The sequence below is a fragment of the Geotrypetes seraphini genome, chromosome 2 (genome assembly GCF_902459505.1).
Source record: "Geotrypetes seraphini chromosome 2, aGeoSer1.1, whole genome shotgun sequence".
In the NCBI taxonomy this organism is placed as follows: Eukaryota; Metazoa; Chordata; class Amphibia; order Gymnophiona; family Dermophiidae; genus Geotrypetes; species Geotrypetes seraphini.
This window is the reverse complement of record NC_047085.1, coordinates 335,065,696-335,086,338: the sequence shown is the minus strand read 5'-3', so window position 1 is coordinate 335,086,338 and position 20,643 is coordinate 335,065,696. Positions and strand designations below refer to the sequence as shown.

At 39.7% G+C, this 20,643-nt stretch overlaps 1 protein-coding gene across 1 annotated transcript in view; it reads right to left on the bottom strand.

Annotated features, from left to right (window-relative positions):
- LOC117354891 (POU domain, class 6, transcription factor 2-like) overlaps nt 1-20,643 on the bottom strand; it is a 225,168-nt gene that overhangs the window by 129,759 nt on the left and 74,766 nt on the right. The window lies entirely within an intron of this gene.

Below are 20,643 nucleotides of genomic sequence, written 5' to 3'. Positions count from 1 at the left end.
GTTTTTTTTGTCAACACCCGAAGCTTTGTAATGACCCAAAGTTACCTTTAAGACCACCAATCATATCAGCTAAAAGTATAACAGTCAATCAGAATGACTCCGTATCCACCAATCATAGTAGCTCTGTAATACTCTATAAAAGATCAAGACCAAGCCATTAGAGCCAGAATGGACTGGTACTCCACAGATTTGCTAGCATCTGGTTGTCCCCTCCCTTTTGGGGCAATTGCTGTGTATCTATCTTTTTGATGCCAATCATGTAAGCTGATTATTGATTTATTACTATTAAAAATATATATTTGATACAGTCATCGGTGTGTCGTTGTGTGGTTATTACAAAACAGTGAAAGGCCTCAGTCTACCTTTCATGTCCCTTCTCTATCCAATATTCCTGGATTTATATTAATTCAGTCATTGTCTGTCCAACATATACCAAATCATGGACAAATAAAAATATATAATTACATGTGTAGTTGTGCAGTTAGTATTAGTCCTTGCTCTTATTCTTCCTCTCTGGGGATCCTGCCACTGATTTCCTTCTGTTGTTTGAGCATACCATTGGCACCTCCCACATCTACTGTGGTTCCCCCTTTCAGCCCTATTCTTAAAATCCCAATTTCTGATGGGTGAACATCTGCCCAATTGTTATCCCTAGTTTAAAAGCAATATAGGAACTTGGGAGAACACATCATGCAGTTGGAGGATGATATGCCAGTGTTCTTTTATCAGAGAGATGAATTAACCTCAGTTGAATAAGGTACCACATATATCAATCTATAATCTTCAGATTGTTTAAGAATTTTCTTGTAATAATAATTGTCTATGAGCAAATCGTGCTCATAAATAAGCCTGTCTAACTGATTTCTTTGGGTACCTCTATCTAAAAATCGATTTTCCAAATCTTTAGCTGATTTTTTTAAAATTTTGTATTGATGAACAAATTGTTCTCGCCCTCAAAAATTGACTTACTGGAAGGTTAAACTTAAGCTTATAAGGATGGAAACTTGAAAAATGTAACAAAGTATTCGAGCCACCGGCTTCCTATAGAGTGCCGTTTGGATTTCTAGCCCTTCTTTCTTATCTCAATGTCCATGAACTCTATTTTATGTTTATTATATGTAACTGTAAACGGGAATCTATCTCATTCAACCAACTACCAAACTGATTAAATTCTTCCTCCGTCTCCTTCCAGAGGAAAAATATATTGTCCAAGAATCTTTTCTACAGAATTATCTGTTTATAATATTCTGATATATAAATAGACTCAAATTGATTTACATATAATGTTGCAAATGAGGGAGCCAATGTGGCCCTCATAACCATCCTTGAATTTGTTGATAATAATCCTCTCCATATTCAAACTAATTATTTTCAATCATGCATTTAGCCAGTTGTATCAAAAATTCTGTGGATATTCTCTGGTGACCCTTCCTGGAATCCAATACCCCTTTAATGATAGATGCAGCCCCTTCTTTGAGTATTTGAGTATATAGGGAAACCACATCCATTGTTACTAACCGCATCTCTGCAGTTATTTAACAATCTTGATCTAGAATATTTAACATACGAGATGAATCTTTCAAATAAGAACATACTTTAACTACTTCTCTACGCATAAATTTATCCCAAAACTTAGATAATGGTTCTAAAACTGAATTTTGTGAATTCACATTTGGTCTTCCCGATGGGGCTTTCAGATCTTTATGTACTTTAGGAACAAAATATATTTGAGGTGTTTTAGGATGTTTCTCTAAAAGAAACTGATATTCTTTCAACATAATCATTCCTTGTTTGTAATATAAAGACACCCATTCAGATATTTCTCTCATTAAAGTCATCGAAGGACCTATATTAAACTTTCTATATGCCTTTGCATCTGTCTGTTGTTTCAAGGTTTCACCCTCATATTGTGATCTATTTTGAATCACTATAGTCCCTCTTTTGTCATCCTTCAAAATCACTATATCATCTTTCCTTGCTAACTGTACTAAAGCTTGATATTGTTCATATGTCACATTTCTTCAACATTTATTGTAAAATGTGTTCTTCTCATATGCTAGCACATAAGAACATAAGAATAGCCTACTGGGTCACACCAATGGTCCCATCAAGTCCAGTAGCCCTTTCTCATGGTGGCCAATTCAGGTCACTAGTACCTGGCCAAAACCCAAAGAATAGCAACATTCTATGCTTCCCCATGTCTATCTCAATAACAGACTATGGACTTTTCCTCCAGGAAGTTGTCCAAACCTTTCTTAAAACCAGCTAAACTATCCGCTCTTACCACAACCTCTGGCAATGCATTCCAGATCTTAACTATTCTCCGAGTGAAAAAATATTTCCTCCTATTGTTTTTTAAAATTATTTCTCTGTAACTTCATCAAGTGTCCCCTCGTCTGTTTAAATCTTGATTAAGTAAAAAAACTGATCCACATGTACCCATTCTACACAACTCAGGATTTTGTAGACGTCAATCATATCTCCCCTCAGCCTTCTCTTTTCCAAGCTGAAGAGTCTTTCCTCATACAAGAGGAGCTCCATTCCCTTTATCATCTTGATCGCTCGTCTTTGAACCATTTCTAGTGCTGCTATATCTTTTTTGAGATAAGGAGACCAGAACTGAACACAATACTCAAGGTGAGGTTGCACCATTGAGTGATACAGAGGCATTATAACATTCTTAGCCTTGTTAACGATCCCTTTTTAATAATTCCTAGCATTTTGTTTGCTCTTTTGGCTGCCAGAAGGTTTCATCGTATTGTCTACAATGACACCCAGATCCTTTAAAAAAGGTTTGGACAAGTTCCTGGAGGAAAAGTTCATAGTTTGCTATTAAGACAGACATGAGGGAAGCAACTGCTTGCCCTGGATCAGTAGCATGGAATATTGCTACTATTTAGTTTTTTGCCAGGTACTTGTGATGTACATTGTCCAGCTTTGGATTTTTCAAGAAAAAGCTCCAGACTATTCTTTTCCTTGGTGCTTATGGGTCTTCATGAGTGTACCCACTGCCTAACTGTCTTGGTTCGGTGTTTTTGTTAATTATTCCTAACAGTTCATTGTCTATTGTTTCATTTAATGATGTGTATGTCTTATATAATCCATCAAGAAGTTTGGATAGTGCAGAATAGAAATGTAGAAAATAAAAATAAATAAATTGGCCACTGTGAAGATGGCATACTGAGCTAGATGGACCATTGGTATGACCCAGTAAGGCTATGCTTATGTTGTGTTTTTTGTAGTGAAGCCCTTTACTTTTGTATTTGTCCCTTTTCAAGATGGCTCTACTCTATTCCACTGTCAGAAAGCACAGATGTGAAATAGTTACTGCTATATTAGAACCAAACAGAAAATGCCTCCACAGAGAACCTTCTTCTAACTACTTCTGCTATCTGATTCTGTGCCAGAAACCTAGTGCCAAAATGAGCAATGAGTGCTGAGGGAGATGCAGCCAGAGCTCTGTTATGAGGCTGAAGCTGGAGTTGGCTCAGTTTCAGACCCAACAACTTGATAATTTTAGGGGGAATTGTGTTAATCTGCTTTTCTCTACACTACAGCAACCAATTTATCAGATATTAATTCTCATCTAGATGCCCTGAAAGTTTCAGAATTTTTTTTTTTATGTCTCATCTCTTGACAGCATCTCTTTCTTACTGATTTCTTATTTGTTGTGTAGAAAATACAGAAATGCTTCTTGTCCATTCCTCTCTGTCTCTTCTCCCTGCAGTCCACTTATTCAGCTGTGTCTCTTCAGCCAAGAGTTCTTAGAATTAAAATGACCATGAATAACACATATGGCAGTTTTCCTGTCTTTTATTTTGCCATCATAAGTAAACTATATTTTCCAATTCTCACACATGCCTGAATCCCAAATTTCATGTTACTCCGAAAATCTACTTCCTCCCTAAAATACACAAAAGATTGGAAGCCCCTCCGGGTCGACCTATCGTTTCCATGAGGGACTCCCCTCTTGAACCTCTATCGAAGTTTTTGGATATTTTCCTACAAAAGGAGGTTCTGGAAATTAAATCACGGGTCAAGGACACTACCCATATGCTTGACATACTATCTGAGATTAAGGGGGTGGAGCCCTCATGGTGGTTCGTTACCCTCGATGTAACAGCTTTATACACAAGTATACCCACTGAGGGGGCTTTGGTATTGCTTCAGGGGGTGTTCGAACGTCAAAATATAAGATCTAACATCACGGCCTCATTTTTAATGGAATTAGCCAATCTAGTTCTAACCAAGAGCTATTTTTGGTTTCGCCAGCAATTCTTTCTCCAAACGCATGGGATAGCAATGGGTGCTTCATTAGCCCCGTCTTTGGCATCTCTGTACATGGCAAAGTTGGAAGAAGAATATATCTATAAAAGTCCATTCTTTGAACATGTGCGGATTTGGAAACGCTACTTGGATGATATCCTCTGCCTGTGGTCTTCCTCTTTGGAGGATTTAAATGAGTTTCTAGACTGGCTAAATCAAGTGGATAGGAATATTCAGTTCACGATGTCCATCAATCAGAATCAAATTAATTTTCTTGATCTCAACATCATGAAATGGAATAGTGAATTACTCACCACCATTTACCGAAAAATAACTGATCGGAACAGCCTTTTGAGATTCCACAGTTTCCACCCTATAGGTTTGAGACAGGGTCTCCCTATTAGCCAGTTCCTCCGATTGAGACGAATTTGTTACTCTTTAGATGAGTTTAGGCTACAGGCTAGAGCAATGAAACAACGTTTCTATGAAAGGGGCTACCCTGTTGATGTGGTCCAAAAGGCTTACAAACGTGCCAAATTTGCTCAGAGAGAATTGTTGCTAAAACCTTCTATTAAGAAGTCCACTGAAGATTCTGAAATTGTAACATTTGTCCAGAATTTCTCCACCCTTGCTCCTGATATTGCCCGTATGGTACGGAGCCACTGGCATATAGTTCAACTTGCCATCCCCACCTTGGTTGAATATCCAATTTGTTCGTATCGCCGAGGGAAAAATATAGGGGAAAGTTTAGGGCATTATATTCTTAGAGACTCTCCACTTATAAGTAGGGGTAGTCACGAACCCTGTGGTCAATGCCAGTGGTGCCCGTTTACAATGGCAGGGGAGACGTGGATTCATCCCATTTTAGGAACTAAATATAATGCTAGACATAACACCAACTGCAATTCAGACTATGTTATATATTTAATCCAGTGTCCATGTCCCAAACTGTATGTGGGCCGGACCACTAGGGCCATTAAGATTCGCCTTACAGAACACAAATCTAGAGTGAATACTAGCTGTGAAATTTCTCCTCTAGTTAGACATTGGAAAATCTGTAAACATAGTTTGAAGGACCTGAAATGGAGAATATTAGATAAGATCACTGTGGGGTGGGAGGGAGGGAACATTGAGCGCACTTTAAATCTGCGGGAGTTGCGCTGGATGTTCCAACTTCAAACTATGGCTCCATCCGGGCTAAATGAAGCCTCGGATTGGATGGCCCAAGTGGACTGCTGAGGTGAATAAGTAGGGACTTTTGTGGTGAATTTTCCCCTGATTCGGCTGGGTTGCTAGGATACGGAGGGGGGAGGGACTATATATTTCCCTCAATGAACGCCGCGGCCATCTTGTTGGATAAGCCAGTGGCAGAAAATGTATGGTTAAGGACTAACCTTATCTTTTGGTGAGTGGCAGATTTAGAATGATCTTTGTTTTTTTTAATGTTATTAAGGTGCTTCTACTTATGCTATGTGTGTTATTTTTCAGTTCCCCCGACCTTGAAAAAGATCCGAAACGCGTCGGGAAGGGGAACCGATAAGGATCTTAAGCTAAGTGATACACTTTTAATTCCTTTTCGATATATATGCTTTTCAAGCTATTATAAGTTATTGGGATGTAGAATATACAAGGATGTAATAAAGAGAAAAAAAGAACAAAAATGTATCTCCACAAAAAATATTTTTCACTCTCCATGTAAAGGGAATGGTGAAGAATTCCAACACCACTGACTTGTTCTGAGTACAGTGGAATCTGAATTCCCATTGGAGTGTGTAAGGTTTCCTGAGCACTACTTTTTGAGGTTATTATTATATGCCAATTATTGTATTAATTAATGTAATTCAATGTTCAATTAAGCTGGCAGTATAACTGAGTTCTCAGAGCACAGAGTTGCGACATTATGCTACCAGGCTTTGATTCATCTCTGTTCTGTGCTGTCTTCTAGCTAGATCACTTTTGCCCTGTTTCCCTTAGTAACTTTTTAACAAAGATTCTCTTCCCCTGAAATGTAAGAGAGGTATTGCAAGGAAATGGTTTTGGTCTTGGATTCATGATCATACCATCAGCCATGGGATTTGCAAGTGAGGCTGGGATAGATCTCTTTGCTTATCACAAAGTTTCAAGATGTTAGGTCAAGTGACTCCTGTTTTTTTTTCCATGCCTCTTCCCAAGATGGCTCTACTTTGTTCCAGTGTCTGGTTTACCAGGAGTTGAGTCTGTGCTCCTCAAGACCAGAGACTTGGAGAAGTCTGAAGCTATAGGAGCTGCACATTAAAGCCTGAAACATAGAAACATGACAGATGAAGGCCAAATGGCCCATCCAGTTTGCCCATCTGCAGCATCCACTAAGATATCTTCTAAGCAGCAGAAGGCAAGACACAATCACAAAGGAGCCCATTGTCCACCATCAGGTTTGTCCTTGATTAAAGAACAAATGCTGGTCCTATAGATTCTTCCAATGCTTTGTTTCACCTTTTGTTGCCCAGAGAATAACTTTCAATAACTTCTAATTTTCATGTACAACTATCATGGCTTCAATTGCAACTCTCTAGCCTCCATTCCCAAGGGTCATAGGTTTGACCCTAGATCCTCATACTGATCAAGCAAAAACAAGTGCTTCTTTTCTGACCCTACTTAGAAGATCCCAAATCTGCTTGGTGTAGGGCAAAGAAGCACCAAGAGAGCTAGGATAAGGCCTGAGTTTTGTGAGAAGCTGAGCCTGTTTGAGGAATACTTAAGAAGTATCCAAGTGTGTCTGGTTTCTTTAGGAGAATTTGATAGCACGAGTGTACTTTCTGCTAAACTGCCAAAAATATCATATGAAAGGACATATCCTCTAATTTAAGAAAGCTGTGCACCTAAATTTCCAACTAGTGTGCAACTTTGCATTTGCAACATATAGGGCTCCTTTTACGGAGGTACGCTAATATGCGCTAGCCGAAAAACTACCACCTGCTGAAGAGGAGGCGGTAGCAGCTAGCGCGCATGCTATTCCACGTGTTAAGGCCCTAATGCACCTTCGTACAAGGAGCCCATAGAGTAAGGTCATTGTGCACATAATTTAAGGTCAATTAGTAACTAATTAATCTATTACTAATTATTGGCTTGGAATTAATTGACATTAATTGTCAAAGTATGCACATAACTGTCAGCTGTTTTTCTATAAGTTGCATGCTCAAATTCCAGAGTTGTAGACCTGGTAGTTAGACACTTGGTTCTAGAATATTTATTCATTTAATATTTAACTTTCTATACTGTTCTCCCAGAGGAGCTCATTTGATACCATAGACCATCATCTACTCATCAAAAGACTATCTTCAATTGGCATTTCCGACCAAGTATTAAATTGGTTTAAATCATACTTTCAAGATTGTTCAGCTAAAGTCATCTTTAATAATTCATCATCTAACAACTTCACTAATTCCTTTGGGATTCCGCAAGGTTCAATTCTTTCCCCACTTTTATTTAATATCTTCTTATCACCTCTCCTTACCCTCAGTCAGTCTATTGGATTTTCCTCATTTGCTTATGCGGATGACATCCAACTTCTGTACCCTTTAAACTCAGCAGACCCAAAGGAGATAATAGCTATAAATAACAAGTTAAAACAAATAAGCCAATGGTTTAAAGACAATATGTTGGCCTTAAACGCAAAAAAAATCTTCTGTAATGTTCTTCCCATGGAAAAAGGATCTTAAATTTTCATCACAGATACTCCTAAATAACATCCCTCTCCAAATAGTAACTACAACAAAAATATTGGGAGTAACATTAGATCAGGAACTTTCTTATCATAACCAAATTAGTTCTGTAGTTAAAAATTGCTTTTATAAGTTACGTCTCATCAGATCATTATCAAAAGTTTTAAAACCTGAAGCTCTCAATATTCTAATCCACGCAATCATTTCTAGGCTAGATTATTGCAATACTTTATACCATGGCATAACCCAATAAAGAAATAAGAAGGCTACAGATAATACAAAATACAGCAATAAAAATGATTACAAATTCAAAAAAATATGACACGTTACACCACTTTTACAAGCTGCACATTAGCTACCAATCACACATAGAATATCTTTAAAAATCTTACTGTTAACTTTTAAAATTCAATAATCACATGTGCCGATATTTTTGGATTGTCTTTTGATACCGTATTCTTCATTTAGGGCACTCAGATCAACACAGCAACATTTATTAACTATTCCTTCTCTAAAAATAATAGGGACCAGGAGATCTACTATTTTCTTGGTCATAGCACCCCAGCTTTGGAACAATTTACCATTATATCTACGTAATGAACCTTCCTTAGAAAAAGCTTTCTGTACAAGGACACATTCAAAACATAGACAGCATAACTTACCAAGTACTAAATCTTTAGACCTTAATGAATCTTATGAGTAGGTCGCCAAATTATTCTTTGTTTTACTTTATTTTCTTTTTATGTGCTTCTACCATGTGTGTTCTTCCCTAAATGTTTCTTTTTCTTTCTTTAAAGATTGTAGTTCATCCCCCTTGCCTTTTGTACCAGTTAGAAACATAGAAACATAGAAGATGACGGCAGAAAAGGGCTACAGCCCAACAAGTCTGCCCACTCTGCTTACCCACCCCCTGTCTATGCCCTAATGACCCAATTTCCTTATCTTGACCCTCGTAGGGATCCCACATGGGTATCCCATTTATTCTTAAAGTCTGGCACGCTGTCTGCCTCAATCACCAGTTTGTATTAGAAAGTCTTGTTTTGTCCTCTCCCTTTTTTTATTTTTATTTTTTAAATTGTTATACGCAATGAAATATATGATATTGCGTAGATAACAAATCTTAATAAACTTGAAACTCAGAATGGTTTACATGAATTTATTCAGGTTCTCAAGCATTTTCCACTATCTATCTTGGTAGGCTCACAATTTATCTGATGCATCTGGGGCAATGGGGAGTTTAAGTGACTTGTCCAGGGTCACAAGGATCAGCATGGGTTTGAATCCACAACCTCAGTGTGCTGAGCTTAAACTACTGCACCACACACTCCCACTTGAATTTATTCAGGTAATCAAGCATTTATCCCTGTCTGTCCTGGTGGGCTCACAATCTATCTAATGTGCCTGGGGCAATGGGAAGATTAAGGCCCAAATTCTGCAACCAGCGCCTAAAGTTAGGCACCTATTTCAGAGGCGCCCAACTAGACAGGCGCCTATCTAAATTGAACAACAAGCTCAATTAAGCTTTTTAATCAGCACTGATTGAAACATAGGTGCCTATCAAGAAAGCGCGATTCTGTAACAAGGCGCCTCTAAAAATTTAGGCGGCCTTCAAAAAAAACCAGGCGCTATGCATGTTAGGCGTGGGCATGGCTACATGTTAGGCGCCTTCTTACAGAATCACTGCTCTTAAGCGTGTTTAAGCGCTCGCATGGGCGCCTTACTTTTAGCTGTGCCTAGAGCTGGCCTATTTAATGGGCGCCTCCAAAATAGGTGCCGCTCAGCGTGATTCACTAAACAGCACCCAATTTTACTTGAATCGCACTGAATGGCGCCTAACTTGTGGGCGCTTCTTATAGAATTTGCCCTTAAGTGACTTGCCCAAATACTAGCATTTACATGCCTAACTGCTTACGGGTGTTGGCATAAGTGCTTGCACCTGAAGTTAGACACAAATACTAGTATTCAATAATGGCAGTTGTGATGTCATAGAATCCATGTGCATCATCCAGGGTGATGTATTCTGAACTATCCCTTTAAGAGTGCCTTCTCTCAAAGAAAAATCTGAATGAAGCCTAAATGCTTATCTGTATTTTGCATTATTCTGCAGACTCTCATGAAGAGCTATTATTGGCTCCAAGGTACCACCAGGAGCTGCTAGTAGTGCTGCTGAATATTGGCTCTGACTTTTGTAAGTACTTTTACGAGAAGTTGCTGAAAATTTCTCAGCCCAGCCAAGAGAATGATGTGGAGCCATGAAACTTACAATTATTCCACACTCTTCTTGACACGTTTCATTTCATTTCATATCATTGAAATGAAAAGTGTCAAGAAAAGTATGGAATAACTTGTCAGTTTCATGACTCCACATCATTCTCGTCTTGTTTGGGCTGAGAATTTTTCAGTGGCTCCTCATATTGTGATGTCATAATGCCTCATTCCACCAATGCCTAAGAGTCACAATGGTTTGGTTTCCCTATACTTGTGCCTAGTTACTAGATGCATTTGCCTCATTTAAATGAAAACTGTGGAATAACTTGTAAGTTTCATGGCTCCACATTATTCTCTTCTTGGTTGGTCTGTGAACTTTTCAGTGGCTCCTTGTATTGCGATGTCATAATGACTCATTCCACCAATGCCTAAGAGCCAATTTCATCAGTGATGCCACAATGGTTTGGTTTCCCTATACTTGTGCCTATTTACTAGATGCATTTGCCTCATTGAAATGAAAAGTGTCAAGAAGAGTGTGGAATAACTTGAAAGTTTCATGGCTCCATATCATTCTCTTCTTGGTTGGGCTCAGGACTTTTCAGCGGTCCCTCATAGATTAGGGCCAGGGTGGACCAGGCACAATGTAGTACTTATGTGGGCACAGATGATATTCAGTGCTGGTTTCCACATAGCAAAAAGCAACCCTAACTTTGGCAAGTTAGCTTTATGTGGAGTCCTTTGACTAAGCTGTGGTATAAAATAGCCTCAGTGTACTCCTGTGTGAGTTTTTCCTTACTCTAAGGTCATTTTTACTGCAGCCAGAAGAATGACCTTTTTGTATTTATGTTGCCATTAGTGTTCACCAATTTAAAAAAATGTGTATGTACAGTTAGAGGCCGATTCTATAAAGGGCACCTAACTTAATTGGCAAAATACTCTTAATACCCTCAATAATTGGTATATAAAATAATTTAATTGGACGATAGGCACTATCTGATTGTATAAAAGATAGGCGCCTTTTGTCTGGTGCTTAGCGTTTCTATGGGTGGAGCATGTCTTAGGCGCTACTAACTGATTCTTCAAAAACTTAGGAGCCTGAAATGTAGGCCTTTAAAACCCTGGCCTACATTTCAGGCATCTAAGTTTTTACATAGGCACCACTAGCTATGATTCTGTAAATGGCACCCATGTGTGACTTTATTAACTTAAATCACAGCTCTTGTTATAATTTTATTAACTTGATCATATTAAAATATTCCAACCAATTGTCCAATGATTCAGACCATATCACACAACTGGGAAATTTTCTGGGACCTTTATATCTTCTGTGTCCCTTTGCTACTCCTGCCAACACACAACCAATGGCTGGAGAATTCAGAGTTTATAATCCCGTTGCGTTTAAAGTGTTTGCTTAACATGCAAAACTGTGCGATGTGCAAATGGTGCATTTTAGTGCCTAAGACCATGCTAGTTCATTGCCTGGCCAGGTCTTAGGCACTAAAATGCACCATTTGCACATTGCACAGTTTTGCACGTTAAGCACAGCACTTTAAACGCAACGGGATTATAAACTCTGAATTCTCCAGCCATTGGTTTTGTGTTGGCAGGAGTAGCAAAGGGACACAGAAGATATAAAGGTCCCAGAAAATTTCCCAGTTGTGTGATATGGTCTGAATCATTGGACAATTGGTTGGAATATTTTAATATGATCAAGTTAATAAAATTATAACAAGAGCTGTGATTTAAGTTAATAAAGTTTTTTCATCACAGAATAATATTAATTTACTCCCAAGTAGTGTGTACCCATGTGTGACTGACATGCGGCCACTGTCATTTTTCTAAGTGTCGACCCATTTAGGTTCTTTTTATAGAATCATCTCCCTACTGGCACCCATTTTAGAGGAAATAAGAAATCACATACTATTTCTGTGCTAACCAGCTAGTGTACGGATTTTTACAGGAATGTCCCTCTCCTCATCCTAGAAACGCCCCTCAAAACTTTATTTTTTACATTTTTTAGAGCACAGTTAAGTGTGCCCACATTTGGTACTTACTGCAGGATGCCTGTGGTATGCCATTTTAATAATAATAATAATAATAACTTTATTTTTGTATACCGCAATACCACAAACAGTTCAGAGCGGTTCACAATGCAAGAGACTGTACATACACAGCGAAGATACAGAGAATTGTCAAGTATAATGCTAATCAGTTTCAATTACAGGAGAGTACCGAGAGGGGAAGGAAAAGCCGGAGGAAAGGAAGTACATTGGATTGAGGGGGGAGGAAAGGGAAATACTGGGGGAGGAAGAGAGGTAAGCTGCATTAGGTAAAATTTATTTATTTTATTTATATACCACTTATATCCTAAGTGGTTTTACATTCAGGTACTTTATCATATTTCCCTATCTGTACCAGCGGGCTCAAACTCTATCTAGTGTACTTGGGGCAATGACAAATCAATGACATTATCATGACTGAAACTGAACAATGGACTATCAATTTTAAATTGAAATTAAACACAGAAAAGACAAAATTTTTCTTGGCAAGCCCAAAGGACAACATTACTATAACATCAATACACCTAAACGGTCACGATCACCCAATATAAAAAAAAAAACATAAAAATATTAGGAGTCACCTTAGACACCCACTTGACCTTGATCGAACACACGAACTTGATGACAAAAAAGTGCTTCTTTACACTTTGGAAATTAAAAACCATCAAAAAATATTTCGACCCTCTATCTTTCAGACTACTGGTACAGTCTTTGATTCTATCTACCCTAGACTACTGCAACATCATTTATTTGGGTATACCTAAAAAAAAAAAAAAAAAACGTGAGAAAATTAAGAATAGTGCGAAACAAGGCCATCGGCTTAATATTCGGACTAAAGAAAAACGAACACATTAGTCCCTACTAAAAACTGCTACATTGGTTGCCAATGGAGGCACGAATAATATTCAAATTCTCTTGCTTTTGCTATAAACTGGTGTGGGGAATGGCCCCTACCTATCTCTTACCACACTTCGAACTATACATCCCCACGAGGACAACCAGAAATCGCAATCTCTTTGCCTATCCATAGATCACTGATTGCAAATATAGGTTCTTTCTGAACAGAACCTTTAAGTTTCAAGCTAGCAAACAGCAGACCTGGCTAGGCAATTACGGTACATCAATAGAGCCAGGTTGACTTACGGCGCCTTTCGGAAAGAAATTAAGACAGCTCTGTTCGATAGATTTATCTCCTAGTCAGATACCACCCCCCCACCTTTTTTAAAAAACTTTTATTCAACATGTTGATATTGCGAATTCTCACTAATTGTATTCTGTATTCACCAACTATTCAGTGACATCTTCGCCATTTGTACTCTGAAATTTGCTGGTTGTCCAGCCCTCTTCACTGTAACATGTTGATATTATGTTTCTCACTAATTGTACTCTGTAATCACTGACTGCTCAGTGACATCTTCTCTATTTGTATTCTGTAATTTGCTGATTGTCCAGCTCTCTTCACTGTAAATCGCCTAGAAGTCGCAAGATTGTGGCGGTATAGAAAAAAATAAAGTTATTATTATTATATGACTTGCCAGGATCATAAGTGAGGGATTTGAACCCACAACCTCAGGGTGCTAAGACTATAACTCTAACCATTGCACTACACACTCCCCCAGAGGGCAGTTACTAAACTGATCAGTGGCCTTAATTATAGTATACAGCATATGAGGATAGATTTAAAGATCTCAATATGTATAATTTGGAAGAAAGGTAGGAGAAGAAAGATATGATAGAGAAGTTTAAATGAAAACAGCATCTGAATTCAAGAAAGCTTGAGACAAGTACATAGGATCTCTAAGGAAGTGATAGGGAGAGCAGATGGCATGGATGGGCAGACTGAACAGGATATACTCATATGGGTCTTTGTCTTCCTTATTTTATGTTTCTATGAATTACTTCAAGTACATTTGAGCAAATGTATTTGAGATGCCTAGAGCATGAATTTCAAACCCATGTGCAGGAAACTCCACTGATTACCTGCCAAATTTTGTATTGTTTTCACAGTTCTGGAACTGAAAGCTAATGGCGGAATAGAAATCTGTAATGTAATGTAACTTGTAAAGTCATTCATTTCCCCATTAGATGTGGATTGAGACAGGGGTGCCCTCTCTCTCCCTTGATTTTTATTATTACCCTAGAACCGTTACTGTGCACTCTTCGGCAATTTGTGGAGGTGGGAGATTTGACTATGGCACTTCTTACCAGCTGACTCAATTAGTTTAATTCATTGTTCAATGGTATATAACAATCAGCCTGCAATGACTACAACTAATGCAAAACACAGCTATTCATCTTCTCAACTATGCTTGCCTCAATGACTATGTCTCGCTGCTATTCTTAGAATATCTCTGGCTTCTGCATGCTTTTAAGGCTATGCAGACTGGCTTACCAGAATATGTTTTCAATGTACTTATTCCACTTTCTTCTCCTCAGCACCTCGATTCCTATAATGACAAGTTACTGGTAATTCCAGCCTCATTAGAACTCCACTAGAGATTCTGACATCTATATCCTTGCTCCATTTTTATGGAACTCACTCCCATATACTCCTGCCTAGAGTTCTCCCTGCCAAAGTTTAAGGCATCAGTGAAAGCTAGAAGCATCCTTGGGAGCACAGAGAGAGGAATGGCCAGTAGGAAAAAGGAGGTAATGATGCCCCTCTATAAGCCTCCAATGAGACCTCATTTAGAATATTGTATACAATTCTGGAAACCACACCTTCAAAAAGATATAAAAAGAATGGAGTCATTCCAGAGGTATGGCTACTAAAATGGCCAGTGGTTTTCATCATAAAGCATATAGAGACAGACTTCAAGATCTCAGTATGTATACTTTGGAGGAAACAAAAGAGGGGACATGGACATTTAAATTCCTATGTGGCTTTAGGATGAAGGCGAAAGGGGATAAACACACCTCAGAAAATACTTTTTCAGGGAAAGGAGAATGAAAATAGGGAAAGGAGAATGAAGATAGTGGAGGGTTTAATGGCCTATCAAGTGGCTGGATAAGAAGATCTTGGAATTGTTGATGAAGTCAATTGATTGTCAACATTTTCAGAGTACTAGTAAAACTTATCTGTTTCAAAAATATGTATTTTTCTAGAAAATGGTTACGAGAATGGATTGCAATTGGAGTCTTAGGCCGTGCTCATTGTATCCCAGGATCCTATGGAAGGGGCCTTAAACATCAGAGCCAATCAAAGCCTTAAGCCCATCCCTGGTACATCCCAGGATACACCAGGAAGGGAAAGGCCTGCCATTTTGAAGCCAGCTGGAGGGAGGAAGCAGCCCTCTGGCCAGACTTTCTCCAAAAAGGCTTGGGGATGGGGGTGAGGTGTTTTGGGAGCTTTTGGGGATGGGATTGGGGGCCTGGCAGGAGTTTTGGGGTGGGGGGGGTCTGGAGAGGGGTGTCACCAGATAAGGGGGTTGGAAATTCGGGGAGGGGGGTTCTGGCAGGAGGGAATGGGCAACCCTCATGCTGGGTGGGGGACTTCAAAGGGGGGTTTAGGGGTTTTTGCATTAGGGAGTTGGAATCCTTACTGCTGGGGGATTTTGCAAGGGGTCCCCTGCCACAGCCGCTCTGCTGATTGCAGCAGGGGTATTTTCCTTCTGATGAGCTAAGGCGGCAGCCGCGTTCAGTTTGTCCGGATGTGTCTAGTATTAAGGCACTATTTTTAAACCAGCGCCTGTGACATGGGTGCTGGTTAGAGAATTGGGGGGGGGAGGGTAGGTGTCTATCCATTAGGGTAGACGTGATTCTGTATAGGATGCTGGTGTGCAATTCTCAGCCACTTCTTAGGTGGCTGCTGAGACCAACGTCCTATAGAGCAGTGTTTTTCAACCTTTTTTGGGCAAAGGCACACTTGTTTCATGAAAAAAATCACGAGGCACACCACCATTAGAAAATGTTAAAAAATTTAACTCTGTGCCTATATTGACTATATATAAAGTAATTCTCTTGAATAGGAATCAAATAAACACAAAGAAAGTATTTTATAATTACTTTATTATGAAATATTAAGTAAACAGAATAGTGAAAAATTATAAAATACTTTATTCAGTGCGAAACCTGGGCCTGTTTGGCTGAACACAAAGCTGATATTCTGGCTGGAAGCGAAGAAAGACACACACGTAGCTCTTCGTCAACAGCCGTTCCCTTCACCGCCCCGTCACCGTCACCGCCATCCCTTTCACCGCCCTGTCACCGCCACTGCCATCCCATTCACCGCCCCGTCACCGTCCCCGCTGCATCCATATAAGCCTTAGTACTGTAATATTTAGCTTATTCCTTTCTTATAAATCAAAGTTCCTGCTGCTGAACTAGAGAAAGAGATGTTCAGCTGGCAGGGCTTTGTTTATAAATTTTTATCAACACAACTAATATACTATTTTATCCTAAAGCAAAAAATAAATAAATAAATATAATTTTTTTTTTCTACCTTTGTTGTCTGGTTTCTGCTTTCCACATCTTCTCATTCAATTCCTTCCATCCACTGTGTGTCTTCTCTCTACGTCTTCCATTTGCTGTTACTGTGCCTCTCCCTTCACCCCCCCCCCAATTGGTCTAGCACCCATCTTCTTCCCTCCGCTCCCCCATAGTCTGGCATCTGTCTTCTTCCCACTCTGTCTTCCACATTTCCCTTCGGGGTCTGTTCCTCTCCACCCTCCTTCAATGTCTGTCCTATTCCTTTCCACCACCACCCTTCCCTCCCTCCTTTACCATCTGTTCCTTTCTACTACCCTTCAGCTCCTCTCATGTGGCTTATCTATCTACCTTTCTCCCTCTTATTTTCATGGCACGTTACAATGTAATTTGTGCAAGCCACTGAAGCCTGCGAGCTCGGTCCCTGTCCCATCCCCACAAACCATCTCGCTTCTGTGCTCCTATTTTCTCCATTTCTGATATCTCCCCTATGTATCTTTCATTGCCCCCCCCCCTGTGTCCATATACTATCCCCATGGCATGTCCCCTTTATGTCTCTGTCCCTATGCCCCATGCACATAATTTCCCCTCTTTCTGTTACCTTCCTGTGTCCAGATTTCCCCTATCTTCCTCTTCCATACCAGTGTGTCTCTTCTTTTCAACCCCATCTAGCTTTTTTCCCTCTTTCTTCCCCCCCCCCCCCCTGCTTCTAGCATCTGGCTCACCTGCCTGTCCTTCCCTTTCTTTCCTGCTGTGGGTTTTTCTTTCCGTCTTCATCCCCTTGGCCCAGAATCCTTTTCCCTTTCACTCCCTCCTTCCAATTTGAGCCGGGAACACAAGCGATCGCACGGTCCCCGCAGCCACCACTCGCCTGCCCAATCGATCCTACTGTTTAGCCAGCTCTCTCCCTTCGCCTCACCTTAGTTTGTAGGTTTTGTTTTTCGGCGACATACACACTTTCCCAAAGAGCCGCGCACGCACGGCTGTTCAGTGTTCAATCTTCTGCTCTGCTGCAACTTCCTGTTTCCGGTTGCGTCAGAGCAGAAGATCGAAACTGAACAGCAGCGGGGACCGGGGGAGTCTCATGGGAGCGCGTGCGGGACCCGGCCTGAGGCCTAATCAGTGTCTGCACCGTACGGCACACCAGGCAACATCTCGCGGCACACTAGTGTGCCGCAGAACAGCGGTTGAAAAACACTGCTATAGAGAATCTGCCCCTAATTATATCTGATTATTTGGATTTGACACACATTTGTCTTAAACATTTTCCTAGCTTTATTAGCAGTAATTATCTGGGTTAAGTTTATTTTGCTGACCCTGTTACCACATCCTCAGCAGCTATACGACTACAGAAATTGGAAGAGCAGCAGGTAATTCTGGTGCTCAACGAAGATCTGGATATTCAGTGTCGACATTCAGATTAGAAATCTAGCACAAATCTTATAGAAACAGCACCTAGATTGTGGATGCAGTCGTCATACCGGCTCTGGATTAGGTCTAAATGTTAGCATGTAAAATAAGTGTGTACAACATATGGGTATAAATTATGACTCCGCCCATACTCTACCCAAACTCCTCCACTGAGCATGCCTGCACTACAAAAATGTATCTACTGTATTTGTACTATGAGTACTTTTAGGTCTGACCTAATCTTATGTGTCCATTTACACATATAATTCAGTTTTCTGCACAAAAATGGTTTATAAAAATTATCTCCTAAATGTATGCCAAGTTAATGTGCATGAATATATATCAACCTTACTTCTATTTTGTCAAATGGGTCCCATTAATTTCTGTGCGGCCTGTTGTATTTACTAAACTGTTTTAAGGTCTCACACTTAACAGGCATTAATGGCAAAAATTAAGGGCTCCTTTCACAAAGGCGCGCTAGCGGTTTAATGCGCGTTATAGCGTGCGCTAAACCGCCGGATGCGCTAGCCGCTACCGCCTCCTCTTGAGCAGGCGGTAGTTTTTGGCCAGCGCGTGATGAAAAGTCGCGCGTGTTAACCCCGCTAGCGCGGCTTTGTAAAAGGAGCCCTAAGTCACGTTAAGTCTGAAATGGATATCTGCTACTACTATTACTTATCTATAGTGCTGCTAGTGCAGCATTGTACTTTAAAACATTCAAGAGACAGTCCCTGCTGAACTGAGCTTAGTATCTAACCAGAGAAACGGAGCAAGTGGGGGATTAAGGAGTTTCTCAGGCATGGGTGCTTTATCTAGCTTTATGTATTTGTGAGAATGTGTTTTCCTAAACTTTTAATGAATTCTCAACTTCCTGACATTACTATTCATCACTTCAATCAATGCTAGAAAAGAAATGAAAATAAGAAACACATGTATTCCTTTAATGGGCAGAAGCAAAATACCCAAGAGCATCACAAGAACTTATACTGTATATAAATAATAAAAATCAAGCAAAAACATTTTAAACAGTGTAGTAGAGAATGACACGGTGACAAAATTCATCACCGTTCCCGTCCCCGCGGATAACCGCGGGAAACCATCTTCATGTCATTCTTTAAGGAGAGAGGGAAGAATCAGTATAATTGGGCACAGCCATTGACCCGTAAGTTTTGCTTTGAAGAATGCTGGTGTAGAAGGACTGAGGTTGAAATAGACACTAGAAAATGATATGGGATTATTTCCCGCAGTTATCTGCAGGGACGGGAACGGTGATGAATTTTGTCACCGTGTCATTCTCTACAGTGTAGACCCGTATGATATCTACACCACCTCAAAATGTGGAGAAAGAGACCTCAGAATAAGTATATCCACATATTTCAGCACAATGTAGTCATGCAGAAGTGGGATTAAGCATAGTCATAGGTCTCTCAAAAAACGCCACAAAAATTAGTCATAATAATGTCTACCAACATGTACAGTATAATCTTAAACACAGGAGCACTTCCGGACTAGAATCATTCACAGTAATTCACAACAACTGGTTCAAGAGTAGTCAATTCAAAAAATAGGAGAAAACATTCATAAACATTCATAAACAAATATCAGCCAGCCTCGACAGCAGCCCTGTTTCGCACGCAGCTATTTCAAGAGCGCTGGCAAATGTCCCTCTGTCACTCTCTTCAGAACCATCAATATCAACATAGAAAGAAGAAGAATTTTTGTCCAGCATTGGCAAAATACCATCATTATTGAGATAAGAAAAGATTTGAAGTACATTACTCTCAGGTCTCACTACACTTGTGATCTGGTTATTGGGACACTTGGTGCAACAGTCTATATAATCCTCTGAATGGTTAAAAAAAAAGAAAAAAGGAAAGACTCAAACTCCCACATAGACACCCAATACATAATATCAAGTAAAACAAGCATATTCCTCCCATCCACACACTCACATTCACCCACCCCTTTTTAAATCTGAGATAAAGAGAGAGAAATTCCAGTCATTTCTCATTACTCTGAAGGTCAGCCTTGCTGGGAAAATTGTTTCTGCTTTACAATTCCCCAAACTGTAGAAAGCAGTTAGACTTCTGGACAAAAACTAATGTTGCATTCAAAGGGAAAAGAGGCTGATACGGCAAGCGGCAGTAATAAGAGAATTTTTTACTCTTTCCACTTCCCTGTGAACCTAATCAGCTGTGACATGAGAAAATATACTGGGCTCACCCAGCCAGAATCTGACTGCCACCTGAAAACATCCTCAATATTCCACTCTTCGGGACTTTACAATGATCCTTCCGACATCAATTTTGTGCATGTACATCAAAATGCCATTAGAAATGCTTACAAACACCTCCTGCTCACAGGCCTGCACTTAGATTCCAATCGAAGTCTGCCTGTAAATACTCCCTAGTGGTTGACTAAAGGTTTCTTTCAATTGCACATTTGAAAGCATTTGGTTATGGAAAGGCGTCTTGGGGAGAAGTAAGGGAATCCAGGGATCTCTTCGTTGACCTCTCTTGTAAGTACTCTGGAATGGGATTAAAAGCAATATATACTGACTTGTGTATCTATATATA